Genomic DNA, 16825 nt, shown 5'->3' with positions numbered 1-16825 from the left:
TCCTGCAGCTACTCCTTCAATGATTGGTCAAGGAGGATTATTTCTATCTCCAGTAAATCTGTTATGTCTGGTCTCCTTTCTTGTGCATGAGAAGGATAGGTTCACACATTTTCTTGATGGGTCCGTTTTGTAATCCCTGCTACATTCTCTGGTCAGATACAAGGGCATTTCTGGGATATGAGGAGCCATTGAACCTCTATGGGGTTTCTGAGTCCTCCCAACAGGGGGAAAAGTCAAAGTTTCATGACCCTTAGGCTTTGATGTCTTCTGCACCTCCTAATAAAAATCTCAAAGCCATACAGTATGGAGTAGTTCCAAAATAAAAGTGTATTGAGGTACTTGATAGATGTGGACAACTTGAAAAATAGTACACTTTCTTCTAGTGCAAGCCATTCAGAAACATAAAATCCAAACACAGTCCAAATGTTACAGTCATCTACAGAATCTTGCTAAAGGATTTTTCCTCTCCCACTTCGCAGCAGAAATGCTCCCAACTCTGGGACTTTCCTCTTATTGGTACCCAAGTTAGGTTGCTGATTCTATTTACCAATAGTAATTTTTTTGTCTTGGCTGAGAGTAAAATCTCCTTTCTCCTTCTGATGCTTCCTCAATTTAGAGAAAGCAAGTTTGCTTACCTGTACACAGAGCTCTCCGTAGGCAGCAGAATGAATCAGCCATAATGCATGGGTTGATATCATCTGACAGTGCCAACATGGATCTAGCTATCAGAGCTCAGAATAAGTCTCACTGAGCATATGCCAGAGTTCCCCTGTGTGCCTCATGAGTCACTCAGTTTCTTCCAGAATTTAAGCTTTAGCAAGACAGAGATGTGGCTGGGTATTGAGTATGTCTGAGTTCATCCTGCTGTCTATGGAGAACCCTTTTTATAGGTAAGCAAACTTGCTTTCTCAGTTGACAAGCAGCCATGAATCAGCCATAATGTGTGGGGAATCTCAAAAGCTGAGGGTTGCCTTGTGGAATAACTACTAAACAGACAATCTGAACCCACCAGTTGGAGACTGGAGGAACAGGCTATGCAGAACTGATTTTCCAAAGTTACCATCTGTTCAGGACTTGCTATCTAGAGAGCAGTAGCATGTAAAGGTGTGGAATGATGACCAAGTAGCAGCTTTGTATGTGTCCTCAATGGAAGTGGTCCTGAAATGAGACATTGAAGTTGCTATGGTTCTCACTTGATGAGCTTTGACAGAGACTGTATTCTCCAAGCCAGCCAGCACATAACAGTTAACTATACAGTTCACTAGTTAATTAGACAGAGTTCTCTTGATAATTGCCCTTCCCAGTCTACTGGGATCAAAGGACATGAACAGTTGAGAAGCTTGACAAGGAAGTTGAGTTCCCTGGGTAATATCTAAACCAAAATGAGGGAAACCATAAAAATCAACCAGTATGGTCAGCAGTTAGTACTAAATTATATATAAGGTATCAGCAAGTCTGTCAGCGTGTCCAAGAAACTGGACTGCCCGGTCAGTTTGATCATCCACCTTATCAATTAGAAGAAAAACGTTTTTTAAAGACATTTTTTTTAAAAGCATGTAAAATAATCACAACAGTCCTGATGTTACATTTAAAGTAAGCCCAACACAGCCTATGTTTCGCTTAACTAAGCTTCATCAAAGGTAGGATACACATTCCATGAAAAATCATCAGACTGTCATCTATAAAATGCATAAGAAACATATGTAAGTCAACATATGCAAATAATAATAGTGAAAAGTACTTATCTGCAAACCAGAGTATACTATTCATCCAGAACCAAAAGTCTCAGCAAATCCAACTGACAAAAACGAAGAGTAGATCAAGGCATCTTAAAGCGTCCCAATGACGTAACCAAGGTAATATGCCAGGACTCTCTTGCAGTCCAAGAAGCAAAGAGCTCATTCTCCTTTGTGAACATGTGATCTTCAAAAGAAAATTGGCAGCACAATAGTTTGATTAATGTGTAAAGCAGCCACCACTTTCACAAGGAATTTTGGGTAAGTACACAGAACCATCCTGTTGTGAAAAATACTGCAGATATGGTAAATATGAAACCAGGACCCATAATTCACTTACTCTTTGATAGAGGACTTGGAAATGATACAATTAATCTATACCTATAACAATTTAAAATTTCCTGTTAAATGTTAAATTTGTATTGTGTTTTCAAACAAGAATGTATTATCTTGATTATAAAGTGTTTAAATTCAATAAAATATAAATTTAAAAAAAAAAAAAAAAGTTTCTAGATGCTTTGACAGAAAGTTTTCTGTGATAGGGCTCCATCAATCACGTCACCCATATGTGAGGACTACATCCTGCTGTCCTGAGATAACACCTATTACAAGGTAAGCAATTTTGCTTTTTCTCCACACTCTTCCTGACTTTGTGCTAAACAGTTTTTCACCATTTAAATTATGCATTATTCAAAAGATAATCCCTAATAAAAGAACAAAGTTTCTCAAAGAAAATATTTTCAGGAATGGACTGGATAAATGACATGAGAGAGGGCAATATTATTTTTTGTTAAATATAATAGATGAGAAAATGCCTTAAAACTGAAACTTATGGTAAAATTGGCTAACACAGTATAGAGTTTCAGGGATCCTATTCCCAACTCTCAGTGGAAGTTGTCAGCTGATTGCGACTGTCACAGCCCATGCTGGAACCTGTTAGTTTACTGTATCCATGGTAACCCCAAATGCTTCAAGTTAAGCTGCCAGGACTGTTGTTGGAGCTGGGCTTCCAGTCAGAGTGTGGCAGTTGAGAGAAACAGAGCAGAAGAATTTATATGTCCCAGCTCTCCCAGATCCTGCTCAGAAACTTTAAAAAATAGTAAAGCACAGAGGGGAAGGCACACACCAGACAGTATGAATATTTGTATGTGTGAGTGTATACAAAGTGTTTTAGTAGTGGGAATTCAGTATATTCTAGGTAAGAATCAGGCTAGAGTCAGTTAATCCCATAAGATTGAGAGGTCGGGTAGGCTTCATGCCTGCCCGGCCAAGATAATATGGCGCCAGGCTCGTGGATGCAAGCCTGGCAGGCGCCATTCCGGGGGGAGGAGAGCCTCTAGGTGACTGGACGGTCACCCGAGCTCCTCGTGTGCTGCTGCTTAGGGATTGGTGGTTCGTTTGAACCACATCGTGGTGGGAGCCGATTGGCTTCCATGGTGGTTCAGTGGGGGGGGGGGGGGGGGGGGGGGGGGGGGGGGGGGGGGGGGAGCGGGTAAGAGGGATTACCTGATTTCCTCGGTTCAGTCCCTCTTTCAGCTGGGCTTTTGGTGCTGCAACAGGGGCTCCGTCGGCGTGGAGGTTTTTTCTTGGCTTTTTCTTCGTTTGCAGCCGGTTCCGATTGCAGGTATGGCGATGGTGGTTCCGGGTTGTGGCCTTGTCGTTGGCAAATCGTGCAGTGATGGCATCCGAGAAGGCTGAGATGGCAGCAGGAGAAATGGAGGGCCCGGTGCCTGATGAGCATGGTAGTGATACTGGAGCGGAGGAGATCGGGTCGGTGGTGAGTTCTGGACGGGAGCGGCAAGGGGTCGAGTTTCCCATTCCCGGGCGCAGGGGACAAAGCTGCGTCGATCGGGAGGAAGGGGGGCTCTTCTGCGGCCCTATTGACTGCTGGGGCTCGGTCGGGTTCCTGTCCTTCACCTTTGTCCCGCGATAATTCACAGCAGCCTGTGCTTGTGCACTCAGAGCTGTCCGGTGCTGCAATGAGCAGAGCTGCAGCAGTTGAGGCTGTGCTGCCTCCCCCAGCACCTAGGCCCAGCGCTGGGCCCGATCCGGGGTTGGGGGAAGTTTGGGACAATTTTGTTAGGGATTGGGGTGGCGCCAGTGGTCGGGCCCCCCCTTTTGGGCCTCCTGGGTGGGCTCCCTCAGGTTCCCCCAGTGTGGGTTTTCCTGGGGCTTCGGGGGTGAATTCGGTTTCGCCAATGGATGATTATGGTTTTTTCCCCTTTGGCGGTGGTACCGAAGAAGGATCCGGGTAAGTTCTGGCTGATTCACAACCTTTCCTTCCCAGAGGGTAAGTCAGTAAATGATTACATCCCGAAAGATCTCTGTACAGTGAGGATTGCTGGCAGGGGGTGCAGGGCAAGGCTGGGGTCCAGGTGATAGCTGGGGTCTGTATTTTCTGCATGGTTGGAGGGTCCCTCGCCATCGTGGTACGGTGGTCTGTCCAGATGGTTCCCTGCTCCTTCGGTTCCACCCTGGGGTGTCTATTCGGGTCCTTGGCATGGTGCTCTGGCCCTGGCCCCTTTGGGGGGGGGGGGGCTCGCAGGGTAGGCCTTACTTTTTTGAGGGGCCATGGGCGAGTCCAGTTGGTTTCGGGTCTGCGGGGCCTGCGGCTGCTGCTTCTTCTCTGTATCCGCAGGTTTCTCGGGAGGAAGAGCTGGAGGATGGTCCAGGACCTTCGTGTGATGGATTGCTGGCAGGGGGTGCAGGGCAAGGCTGGGGTCCAGGTGATAGCTGGGGTCTGTATTTTCTGCATGGTTGGAGGGTCCCTCGCCATCGTGGTACGGTGGTCTGTCCAGATGGTTCCCTGCTCCTTCGGTTCCACCCTGGGGTGTCTATTCGGGTCCTTGGCATGGTGCTCTGGCCCTGGCCCCTTTGGGGGGTGGGGGCTCGCAGGGTAGGCCTTACTTTTTGAGGGGCCATGGGCGAGTCCAGTTGGTTTCGGGTCTGCGGGGCCTGCGGCTGCTGCTTCTTCTCTGTATCCGCAGGTTTCTCGGGAGGAAGAGCTGGAGGATGGTCCAGGACCTTCGTGTTGGAAGGATTGGTGTAATGATCCTATCTCTGCAGCTACCAACATCCCTGGACCCTCGGAGCTGCCGTCTGGTGTGAGTGGTCTGGCCAGTGGATAGAGTGTGTCTGGTTCGGTGGTTCCAGCTTCTGTTGAATCCAGCAGTACCAGTGGTCCGAGTGGTAAATTAATGGCGTCGGGCAGGGGTGGTATTCCGCTGGTCGTCAGCGCAAACGATTTGTCTGATGCTCCTCAGGCTGGGATTCTGGAGCCCATGGTTGCTAGTGCTGGGGCCCCTAAGAAGTGTGCAAAGACTCAGCGCAAGAAGAAGCATTCCCGTTCCAGCTCTTCCACTTCTTCCTCTTCTTCGTCATCCTCGTCAGACTCGTCCGGAACGCTGGTCCTCAAGGGGGGGGGTCGGGGGGACGACTCTGGAAAGGGGGGCTCCCACGCTAGTTAGCTTATCAGAATTTTGGGAGGATGTTCTGAAATCCCTCTGTCGTAAGATTAGGCAGCGGAAATACATAGATATCTTCATGCTGCTTAAGGGCCATCGGGGAAAGAGGAAAGAGAAGAAATGTCGGCTTGGGGATGATAGGCCACATGGTGGGGATCGCCGGGTGGCGCATAATGTGCTTAATTGGACCTGATCGTTCCTTCGGCTGGCCAGTGTGATGGGTCATCGTGACCCTACCCAGTATGGGCCATTACTGGCTTAAGCTGATGCCATTCTGGATGCCAGCCGGGTGTACGAGGGGTGGTCGTGGCTCAATTATGATGAGCGTTTCCACGACTTAATGGAGGAAAATAAGTACATGGCATGGGGAAACAGGGATGTTGGCCTGTGGTTGACCAGATGGGTCCTCTGATGTGGGGAGGGTCTCTAGTGTATCCGGAGTGTGGCTCTTTTGGTCCGGGGCGAGCCCAGCGGGCGGCAATCAAGTTGGGATCACCTTCCCCGATGTCTGTTGGAAGTACAAACCCGCGGCTTGCAATTTTCCCGATTGCAAGTTCAAACATGCATGTTCCAGTTGCAGACTGGGCCACCCCACCACCAAGTGTCCAAAGCGAATGGGTGGTGGGTCTGGGGCGGGGTCATCCCTAAGAACCTCTCTAAGTACAATTTTGAGGGCAGCTCCTACTCCTGTCCATTTGGGAACCATGCTGTCATGGCTGGGTAGGTATCCAAAAGTGGAGGACGCTCGTCTTTTGTGGGGTGGTTTTGAACAAGGTTTTCGTATCCCTTTTGAGGGACCGGTGGGGGTGGGTGGGGGCCAAAATTGTCCATAGGTTTGCAAATTGGCTCACGTAGTTAGGGCCAAATTGCAAAGTGAGATTGCTCTGGGATGGATCAGGGGTCCTTTCTTGGTTTCGCCAATGGATGATTATGGTTTTTTCCCCTTTGGCGGTGGTACCGAAGAAGGATCCGGGTAAGTTCTGGCTGATTCACAACCTTTCCTTCCCAGAGGGTAAGTCAGTAAATGATTACATCCCGAAAGATCTCTGTACAGTGAGGTACGTGTCCTTCGAGTCGGCGGTGGCAATGCTCCACCGTTGTGGCGTGGGGGCCTTGATGGCCAAGGTGGACATAGAGTCTGCTTTCAGGCTGCTCCTGATCCACCCTGAATGTTTTCCGTTGCTGGGTTTTCGATTTCAGGAGGAATTTTACTTTGATAGGTGTTTGCCTATGGGATATTCCATTGCGTGCGCCTGTTTTGAGGCCTTTAGCTCCTTTGTGCATTGGGTGGTGACAGAAAGAGCTGGGATTGCTAGCCTTGTTCATTACCTGGATGACTTCATGTTTGTAGGGGAGGCTTCGGCCACATGTTTGCAGTTGTTGCAGTGTTTCCAGAGTACGGCGGCAGAATTTGGGATTCCCATAGCCGAAGGTAAGACAGAGGATCCTTGTACTCATTTGGCCTCCCTGGGCATCGAGCTGGACTCGGTCGAAATGACTTCACGACTGCCTGCTACCAAAGTAGTAATGTTACAGGATCTTGTCTCCCGGGTGGTGCGGGCCTCCGGACAGGCGCAAGTTGCGTGCACCAGCAGCCTGCCGACACACGATCCTCTGACACAGTGGTAAAGGCACGCGGCCCGTGGCTTTACATGAGTCGCCGGGCCTTTTGAAAATATATCATCCCTATGTACTTATGCACAAAACTGATTGGTAGGGAAAAATCTCAGACAGTGCACCTTAAATGTCATAGAGCTTTTAATGGTGCTAGCAGCCACAAAGCTACCATCATAGGAAAAAAAACCTTCCATTCAAGACCTTTGTTTGAGTCATTTATTCAAGTCATTTATTCAAAACTTCTCTTATTTTCTTCAAAACACAATAGTCCAAAAATACTTATCTTTCAAATATGGTCGATATGAACTCCTATAATCCCAACAAGAGATGCCAACATGACCATGTGTCACAGGTCCTGCTGTTGTTTCAGTGTGTCCTGTGTCTTGTGCATAAGTATCTATATTTAAGATGGCTCAATCATGGAAGACGGGTTTCAGCTATACGGAAGATTATATTAAAAGTTTGTTGCAGGAAGGGATTGGACTTGAATCCACTTCTAATTCGCAATCGACAATAAACTGGCAAAATATAGTGCCATTGTAAAAAAATTGCTACACACTGAATTGCATGGTTCATCTTTGATACAATACTGTCGCCAAGAAAGGATATCCAGAGGATTTAGGATTATGAAAGAACCTAAGTTACATGTAGAGGATGAGGAGTTCTTGTCCAGTTGGGATTCAATTTTAAACAAATGCTCTCTGGACCCAATGGTGTTGATCATCGAAACGACCACTAAATATGGAAAGATCTTGAGGGAGGAGCTAGATGAGCATTTGAATACTTTAAAGACGGCAGCAACCATAGATGTGTATGATTCACATTTTGAAGATCTACAGAAGTCGATGGAAAAATTAAAATTGGATTTACGCTGATTCAAATTACAAAAATTTTCCCAAGATGAAAATAATTATCAAAAAGGATTGATTTGTCTGCAGAGACAGTGGAGGTGTGTATTTATTGTTTCAGAGATTAAAGTTATTCGACTACAGTTAGCCAGTTAAGTTTACACATAACTGACTATATTCAAAATATAGTCAGTTTTACATTTGATTGCCAGTTAAGTGGCAATCTATGCCAACCTATTCCTTTCCCCCTCTCCCTTCCTAATTCTTAGCATTTTTTAAAATGTATCTCTCCAGGAACCCCCAACACTATCCCTCCTACACACTCTCAATACTTTAAATTGGAATTTGTTATATAGCCTGGATCGCAGCAGTGTCCTACTGCTATCTGGGCCCGATGTTTCGACTTTTGCCATTGATAGATTGTGTGGAAGGGAGGAGGGGCCTATAGCCTGTGAACAGAATTATTATTTTTTTTTTACATTGAATCATCACTTAACCGGCTATATTCTTGTCAATATCTGGCCACACAAGGCTGAATAGCTTTGGACTTGCTCTGAAACAGATCTAAAGTTATCTGGCTAACCTAGCTGAATATACTCGATATTTGGTTATGTTAGTTGGATATCTCAGCCCCTTCCTGGAACGCTCCTAGAACACTCCTTTTTTATCTGGCTAAATTATAACTGGATAACTACGTATCTGTCTATAACTTATCTGGATAAATGCTGACTATGTCACATTTGCCATTTAAATGGATAACTTTTGAGTTATTTATTTATTTTATTTATTTGGCATTTTTCTATACCGATATTCTTGTAACAAGTTACAAATCACCTCGGTTTAATCCGTCTAAATGGCTTTGGAATATGGACCTCCCTATGTCCACATTACCTGCTCCTCATTTAAATACAGGCTTCTCAGTCACACTTTCAACCCACTGTGTTCTGTTTTAATTTTTTGCTGGGGGCTGCTGTAATTTGTGTTGAGTTCAGCACCCCATCCACTTTCAAATGTTGATTTCTATGTACACAACGATGCGAGCATATTTGAAAATTGTCCCTACATGTCCCAATATATATATTTAATGTGTTTTATTCCCTCCTTCTTCTTCACCTGTTGCGCCAGGAGGTGGACTCTTGGCCTAGGGCAGGATTGGTAGGCTCCCTGGTTGGACCCAGAGAGCATCTGCCACAAGGAGGTGGAGCACAAGAGGAGATAGAGGTTAACTGGAGCTTCACCACTAGCAACGCAGGGTGCCCTCGGGTTGAGCCCTTGGGTACCCGGGCTGCCTGGTCTTAGGTGGGCCTCGCAGGATCTCCTAGATAGAAAGTTCAGAGGTGTGCTCACCACGATCAAGGGTGCGCGGTCGATATTCAGGCCAGATGTCCGGAATGAGTGAGAAGGCCAAAAGAGAGTCTCTGAATGTATGGCAAGGATCAAGGCCAGATTCAAGGAAGCATGGTCAGCCAATGCAAGGGTCAGAGCCAGTAATCAGTCCGTGAATAGTCAGGCAAAGCAGGGGTCAATTACCAGTAGTCAGTTCATGGGTAGTCAGCCAAAGCAGAGGTCAGGTTCCAGGAGACAGTCAGACATGGTCGTGTTCAGGCAGAGGTCAGTTCCAGGCAGAGTGCAGACGTGGTTGGTAATCAGGCAGAGGTCAGTTCCAGGCAGCATGCAGACATGGTCGTAGAAACAGGCAGAAGGTTGGGGCAGGCAGCGATCAACGTAGTCAAGAACAGGCCGAGGTCAGTACTGAGAAACAGTCTGAGAGGTATTACCTGGGGAGACAAGGAGACAGAAGGACACTGAAACAGAAAGATGCTGGAACAGGACTGAAACAAGGCTGGAAGAGCCTGGAACACAGACTGGAACACATAGGCAAACTAGAAATCACGATGTGATTGACCCGAGTGCTCAATCAGGGGCGCCGCGGAGCTGGGATCCGCCCCTGACCCTTTAAGGCACCGGGCGGTCCGCGCACACACACCTAGGGGTGGGGCCAACACCACAGAGGACAACAAGCACTGCCGTGAGGCCTGGCTGAAGGAAGAAGGCCCGGCGACCGCCACCGCAGGATGCCGAGGCCTGGCTGTCATTGCCACCGCTGCAGGGGAGGACGACCCAGAACCCTTGGAGGAGCTGGAGAGGTGAGCAGGCCCGGGCACCAACCGAGCACGGACGGGACACCCAACATTCACCCATACCTCTTTCCTGTATCTTTCATTCTTCTCCTTGCATTAGCAGGCTAAAATGATTTTTAACCGGCATTGAACTGTGGGGGCAATTTTCAAATGGATTTCCAAAGGTGAATGAGAGTTTATCCATGGAAAACAATCTTTAAAATTGTTCTTCCCATTCCCCCTTCTCCTTTCCCCATGTAGAAAAGAGGCAATACCCGGAACAGGGTTAGAACGGACCAGGTGAACTACCATTTTGGAATCTCCACAGACAGCTTACCCCACATATGTTGCAGCTGCTACATTACTTTCAAAGGGATATGCAGCCATTTTCATAGATCCCTCAGTGTGCGCTGGATAATTATCTCCTTCCAGTGTGACACAATCTGTAGATGTGTTTACAGAAAATATAGACACAGATTTATCTGGAGCTGTTCCAAGCTTCTGACCTTCTAGAATGAATTCTTAGAAAGAGCTGGAGTAAGCCCAACTATGCTTCTGTGCTGTTAGAAAGTATCATAAGGACTTGATTCTCCCTGGAGGCCAGCCCGCTCTCATAAAACATCAAAAGCCCTTACCCTTTACAGCCCCCTCCCCCATCCTAACATTTTGTTTTAATTTATATTTTATTGATTTTCATAATTATCATGACATATACAGTCACAGACAATATGGATATCTATTGTCCTAAATATACAATTGTCAAAATAATATCGACTTTAGTATCTTAAATAAGCAAATATGGCTTAAACCTAGATATCCTCATTACCATATAATAAACATAAATCCAACATTCAATAATGAGCTTTATAAGGAAAATATCTCAAATAACATTTTTAACAGTGAGCGGTACATTGGATTACATTTTTAAAGCACTTAAGTAGATGACTATCCAATTTTAAAGAATCAGTTTTCAAAGATCCAAATGGTTGGGGAATAATTTCTCTCATAAGAACTTTGCTCATAAAAGGAGTATTTGTATCTGACCTCAAGTGCATGCTTATAAAAGGAATCCAGCCACATAAAAAATAAAAAGAGAAAGAGAACTCAAAAAAAATTACAATGAATTATTGAAACAATGTTATTAGCTTGGCTAATAGTACTTTTTGAGGACAAGTGTCAAGTATGCTAGCTGGGTAGTTACTGCGTTAGCCAATTAGATCCCTAGAAGTGAAAACTGTGCTTCTCACCTCAACATACACTTTAGGTGCCTTAAAAAGAACATCCCTGGGTCATATTTTAGGTTGGAGGAGTTAACTACATGCCTAAAACTGGATTTTCAAAAGTTTTTCCTCAGTTCCTCTGTCCACACAAATAGCTGGTGCAAAGTTTGCAGGCATTTTTATATCTGGAGAAATGTCAAGCAAATTCTCAAAGAGAAAGTATCCACGTACTCTCTCATTTAACAAACCCCAAGGACGTCTGGCCGGCGGCTTTTGCTTGGCGCAGACAGCACAGGAACCCACATAATTTTGTACGTCTTTCTTCATGGTTGGCCACCAATAATACCGCTGTAGCATAGCCAGGGTATGACTCTGTCCTGGACAGCCGGCCAGACGGGAATCGTGCACCCTCTTCAACAGCTTCTTCCTTTAATTTCTGGCCACAACCGTCTTCACTGTGGGTACTGCATGGGTGGCTGCAAGGACCACTCTCTCAGGGTCAATGATGTGATGGTGTTCGTCTGGCACATCCTGAGGGGAGAAGGATCATGATAGAGCATCAGCCCGAGTGTTCTTCTCTCCCAGACGTTACTTCAAAAGGAAGTCAAATCTGTTAAAAAACAGGGACCATCTGGCTTGACGGTGATTGAGTTGTTGAGCCTGTCTGAGGTACTCCAGATTTTTCTGATCGGTGTACACTACTATTTGGTGTTGTGTGCTTCTAGCCAAGGATGCCACTCTTCAAAGGCCAGCTTGATTGCGAGTAACTCTTTGTCTCCAATTCCATAATTTCTTTCGGCAGGCGAGAACCGCTTTGAGAAGAAGGATCAGGGATGGACACTGTATATGCTATTCAGAGTAGGTACTGGCCTAAAATGCTATATACAGGGGGTTGTACTTAAATGACTTTTACATGATATGCACCCTACTCAAGTCCAGTTTTTTTAACACAGAATCTAATTTGTTTTATTCTTCAAACTTACTAAATATCTTTTAGGCAGAATATTTTCTGAGTTCCAAATCTGAGTAAATCAGTCCCCAAAGAAGCAGAGTGCATCTATTCAATTCAAAGACTAGTGTTATATGTCATCAGTGTATTTATGAACAAGCTCTTCTCACTCAAATATAGAGGCGTGTACCAACCAGGCCAGCTCAGCACATAATTTGCAAAAACGCCTACCTTGTGATTAGGCTTGTTTACTGTATGACCTTGTGGATGAAAGGCAGCAGTTTACTAGTCAGTCAAAAGACAGCCTCTGACAAAACAGTAGAAGATTTATAGCATTTTGTTGATACATACACTACAGTTAATCTACTCACAAACTACTGTCATTAAATAGTAGCACCGCAATCTAAATAGCACCTCCCTATGACAGAGACCTTTTCCTACTATCGTGGCCACTGTTGGAGACAGGATGCTGGGCTTGATGGACCCTTGGTCTGACCCAGTATGGCATGTTCTTCTTATGTTGGTGAGGTGTTAGATATTTCTGTATTGCAAGTCTCCTATGTAGCAATGGGTCCAGAGCCCACCCAGCAATGTCTGCCGGGTAGGGAGGGGAAGCAGTGATAAATTTAGGATAAACATCTTGAGAACCTCTGAAATAAATAACTCCTAAGTTAAAAGGTTTAACATTTTATTTTTCTAAAAAGAAAAGAAATAGTTTCCTTGCAGTAAACAGCATAAGAATTCAAGTTTTTTAGCATGTACTTTTGGAATAATACTTCAAAAACATTTGCTAACAGTAAACAACAATTGAAATTTTAAAGACTTAACTTTTTTTTACATATAGTAGTACTAAAACAATATTAACAATTCTATTCTCTTTTTTGCAGAACTTTATACTGAATTCAACTCAGAGTCAGATAAATATTACTCTTTGTTTCTCTTTGTCCCAAAGTCCAAATTTGTACCTTAAGAAATTGAATCTATTGTTTTTTTCTCTTTCAGACTCTTTTGAAACAAAGAGGCCTTCTTATTTATTTTTATTCTGCTTTTTGGCACTTCAAAGCAGATACCCAGAGGGCTCACAATCTAAAAAGTAACTTGCCCAAGGTCACAAGGAGGGGCAGTAGGATTTGAACTCTAGTTTGTAGCCTGCTGCTCTAAACACTAGGCTATTCCTCCATTCCTCTTATGGTAAATATCCTTGGGGTAAATATTCAGCCACTGAGTGGCTAGTTAAGTTAGCTGAATACACATATCTGGCTAAATTAACCGGGATATTTAGCAGTGCAACCGCAATTCTGAATATACCCAGATAAGTTAAGTTAGCCAGATATGTGGTATCCGTCTAACTTTAGACCTATTCTAAGGTGCATCTAGAGTTAGCCAGTTACCTCCTGCTCCAGGAATGGCCCCGACTTACCCAGCTAAATTTTAGCCGGATAATTCATTATCTGGCTAGAATTTAGCCAGATAAGCCTTTTAAATATGCGCTAAGCCATTTAGATGGATAACTTTCCCATTATCCATCTAAATGGCTTTTGAATATGTACCCCTTTGTCTTTCTTTGATGTATGTGTTTGTTGCAGTCTTGTTTATCTTTTTCTGTTGCATTCCTAATGAGCTCAATAACTTTTACAAGACTGATAGTCTGGCCAGACCTAGGGTGTGTCTCTCAGATGTGAATGCATGCACTTATCTGGGGTGGCTGGATCTTTGTCTGAGCTCTGTCCATGCAGTGCAAACTCTGAGGTGATGGTTTCAAATGCAGCCGCCTACAGGCAAAGGGTCCTGATGTCACTGGCATTGTGACTTCCTTCATCTGCTTATGCTTCCAGGGCGTACCTTCTACCTGGCTATAACCAAACAATAACAGAGATGCCTCCCTAGCACCAAGTAATTTCCCGCAGCTAAGAGTTCCCTAGTGAGGGTGTCTAACAGCTTAGTAAAACTGATGATATAGTTACAGAAAACAACAGATAATCAATAATTCCCTGTCTTTATTTCCCAGGGAAACAGCTCTTACTTTTTCACAATCTTCCCACTACCTATAACTAGAACAGGTTCAATGAGACCGCATTCCTGTTCACTTTTTTACTGTTAATTAACTACCCTGTCCATTTTTTACCTTAAACCAGGGCATAGGAATCACTATGAATTTAAACTCAGGATTTTCTTTTCTTCCTTGATTCTTCCAAATTTTTCAGTTTCCCAGCAACAGAAGTGTTTCTGGTTCCTGTGGCTGTTCCCCTCAGATACAGGCTGGATCCATCACAATTTCTTTGGAGTGAGGCAGAGCTGGTGATCAGCACTTCTTCCTCCTCCAAAACCCTCCTCTCTTCTCTTCAATTTTCTTCCCAGAGCAGATCCCTGGCTCTGCTAAAGTCACCCAAAGTAGTGCTACTTTTAAAAACTGTTACCTCCCCTGCACTGCCACTCAGCCTTCTTAGTGACAGAGTATAGGTGCCAGCCAGCTCTACTTAATTTCCATAATCTTGTAAAGTAGCTGTTCTGTCCCAAAAAAAAGTCCCCAGGGGCTGGTCACCTTGCTTCTTAGTGCCCCTACATTGGGCAAATCACTGCAAAAGCAATGAGACTAGCTCTCATGATTTTGGGCTTGCTACAGGGGATATAGTGAACTTCAGGCAAAACCTGGACCATATTCCTTAAAAACCTAGAGTACTAGCACAGGGGCTTTCCCTGGCCACATTAAAGCATCCAAACGCCTTGGCACAGGTGATGGGGGCTAGTTCTAGCCACCTCAGTAGTAAATCTGGTCCAAGCATTTCGTTTTATATTGTTTTCTCTGGGGGCTATGCTGCCTCCCAGAACTTCTCTCTCTCCCAGGAACACTCTCCCATCTTTGCAGCAGAAGCTATCCTAGGATCCCTTTCTGCTGACCCTACTCTAGCCCTGTGCATGCTGTTATTCCCAGGGAGGGGAAGCCTGTTGTACTCATGGCCCCGCATCCTGCTGGCCGTTCCTTCTGGCTCCGTTCCTTGAGGCCGGGGGGTCCTCCCCGCTGTGGCACCAGTGCAGGCCTTCCAGCATGCAGGACGCAGCCGGCAGCATCCTCTGCCAGCCCTCTGCTTAGGCTTGTGCGCGCGCCTTCAGAGGAGATTTAAAGGGCCTGTGGCAGGAGAATGCCGCTGGCCTTTTACTGACGTCAGGGCCCTGCCCTTTATAACCAGGTAGCAGATGTCTTTCCGGCGACTTGGCAACAAGTCTCTTTTCTGCGCTCCTTGTGGTTTCTTAGCTTGCTCCAGTTCCTGCTCCTGCCTACCTGTTCCCACTTCCACCTTCCAGCACCTGGTCCTGCCTTCCTCTGCCTGTTCTGGACCCCTGCTCCTTAACTCAGGAGGATTTCCCTGGTTTGACTCTTGGATCGGATTTCACCACACTTGTTTGCCGCCTGCCCCGACTTTTGGACTGGACAACACCTCGCCTGCTCGCCGCCTGCCCCAACCTTCAGACTGAGCCTCTCCTCATTTGCTCACTGCATGCCTCGGACAGTCGGATCGGACTTCTCTACGTACACTTGCCACCTGTCTTGAATCTGACCCTGTCCTGCCTACCGGCATCTCCTAAGACCAGCCGGCCCCGGTACCCAAGGGCTCAACCTGCAGGGAACGAGGGCTGGTAGTGGCGAAGCTCCAACTGGCCCCTGCTCGCCTCAGGCCTCGCCTCCTAGTGCTGGTGACCCGTGGGAGCTCAACCCTTGTGGGTAGTGTCAACATGAACCTAGGCCAAGGGTCCACAACCGCCACCCAGGCATAACAAAGCCTAAGCATCCTGTCACTGTGGGGAGAGGGGCTTAGTTAGGGCCCCTGTTACTTCTTGTCCCTCCCCGTGTCTTTTACTTATTTTTAATTTAATTTTAATTTTCTTCTTTTTTAAATTTTTTTTTTTACTTTTATGCTACCTCTGCAGCGCCTCTGTCACCCGGCCTCTTTAAAGAGTGCCGGATGATGACATCATTGCCGGGTCTGCAGATCCAGAAGAAGCCTATTTTGCATTTCATGGCTCCCTACCACTTGCTGCCCTCTTCTCCTAACAGCCCCGTGCTGCTGCAGCAGTGGTAGGGGCCTCCTTTATCTGCCATGGCTGAGCAGAGCTGTGGCAGCAATGTAAGTCTGGGCTCCTCTTCCCAGTCCCTGAGGCAATGAGGGACCACAGGAGGCAGAAGGAAAGCTACCCTGCAGTTACTGCAGCTGGTCTTCTCTCTCTCTCTCTGCCTCTCCCCCCCCCCCCCTGCGAATATTATGGATCTATGGGAGGCAAAGGGAAAGACTCCCTATGGCTGTTGATAACTTCCTGCTCCAGCCTGGCCAGGTAAATCTTTTTATTTTTCTTTATCCTGTCCACACCCATATTAGCATTATACTGTACATAGACATTGAAACGTGACAGCAGACAAGGACCGTGTGGCCAATCTAGTCTGCCTATCCGCTCAACTAATTTAGCTTTACAATTCTTATCATTCCTTCAGAGATCCCTTGTGTTATCCCATCTTTTCTTAAATTCAGATACTACTTTTTTGCCCATCATCTCTACTGGGAGGCTGTTCTATGCATCTAGTACCCTCTCTGTAAAGAAATATTTCCTAAGTTTACTCCTGAATCTACTCCCTTTCACCCTCATCCCAAACCCCTCGTTCTAGAGTCTCCTTTCCATTGAAAGAGGTTTGCCTCCTGGGCATAGAAACTTGGAAGTGTTTAATTTATCATATCTCCCCTATCTTGTCTTTCCTGTAGGGTATACATATTTAGTTCTTTAAGTCTGTCCACATATCCTTTGGAATGAAAACCACTGATCATTTTAGTGGCCACCCTTTGGATCAACTCATCCGGTTTATATCTTTTTGAAGGTGCAGT

The 16825-nt window shown here is 45.8% G+C and overlaps 1 long non-coding RNA gene across 1 annotated transcript in view; it reads right to left on the bottom strand.

Annotated features, from left to right (window-relative positions):
• Positions 1-9305: 9305 nt before the first annotated feature.
• Positions 9306-16825, bottom strand: part of LOC115080879 — a 48596-nt gene continuing 41076 nt past the window's right edge. Inside the window, exons 3-4 of the long non-coding RNA XR_003853696.1 lie at positions 10123-10228; positions 9306-9443 (exon numbers count right to left, since the gene is read on the bottom strand). This is a non-coding gene — a long non-coding RNA (uncharacterized LOC115080879). The remainder of the gene's footprint in view (positions 9444-10122; positions 10229-16825) is intronic.

This window comes from Rhinatrema bivittatum, chromosome 1 (genome assembly GCF_901001135.1).
Source record: "Rhinatrema bivittatum chromosome 1, aRhiBiv1.1, whole genome shotgun sequence".
Taxonomy (NCBI): Eukaryota; Metazoa; Chordata; class Amphibia; order Gymnophiona; family Rhinatrematidae; genus Rhinatrema; species Rhinatrema bivittatum.
Note: the sequence above shows the minus strand (reverse complement) of the source record. Positions and strands in the feature narration are given on the sequence as shown.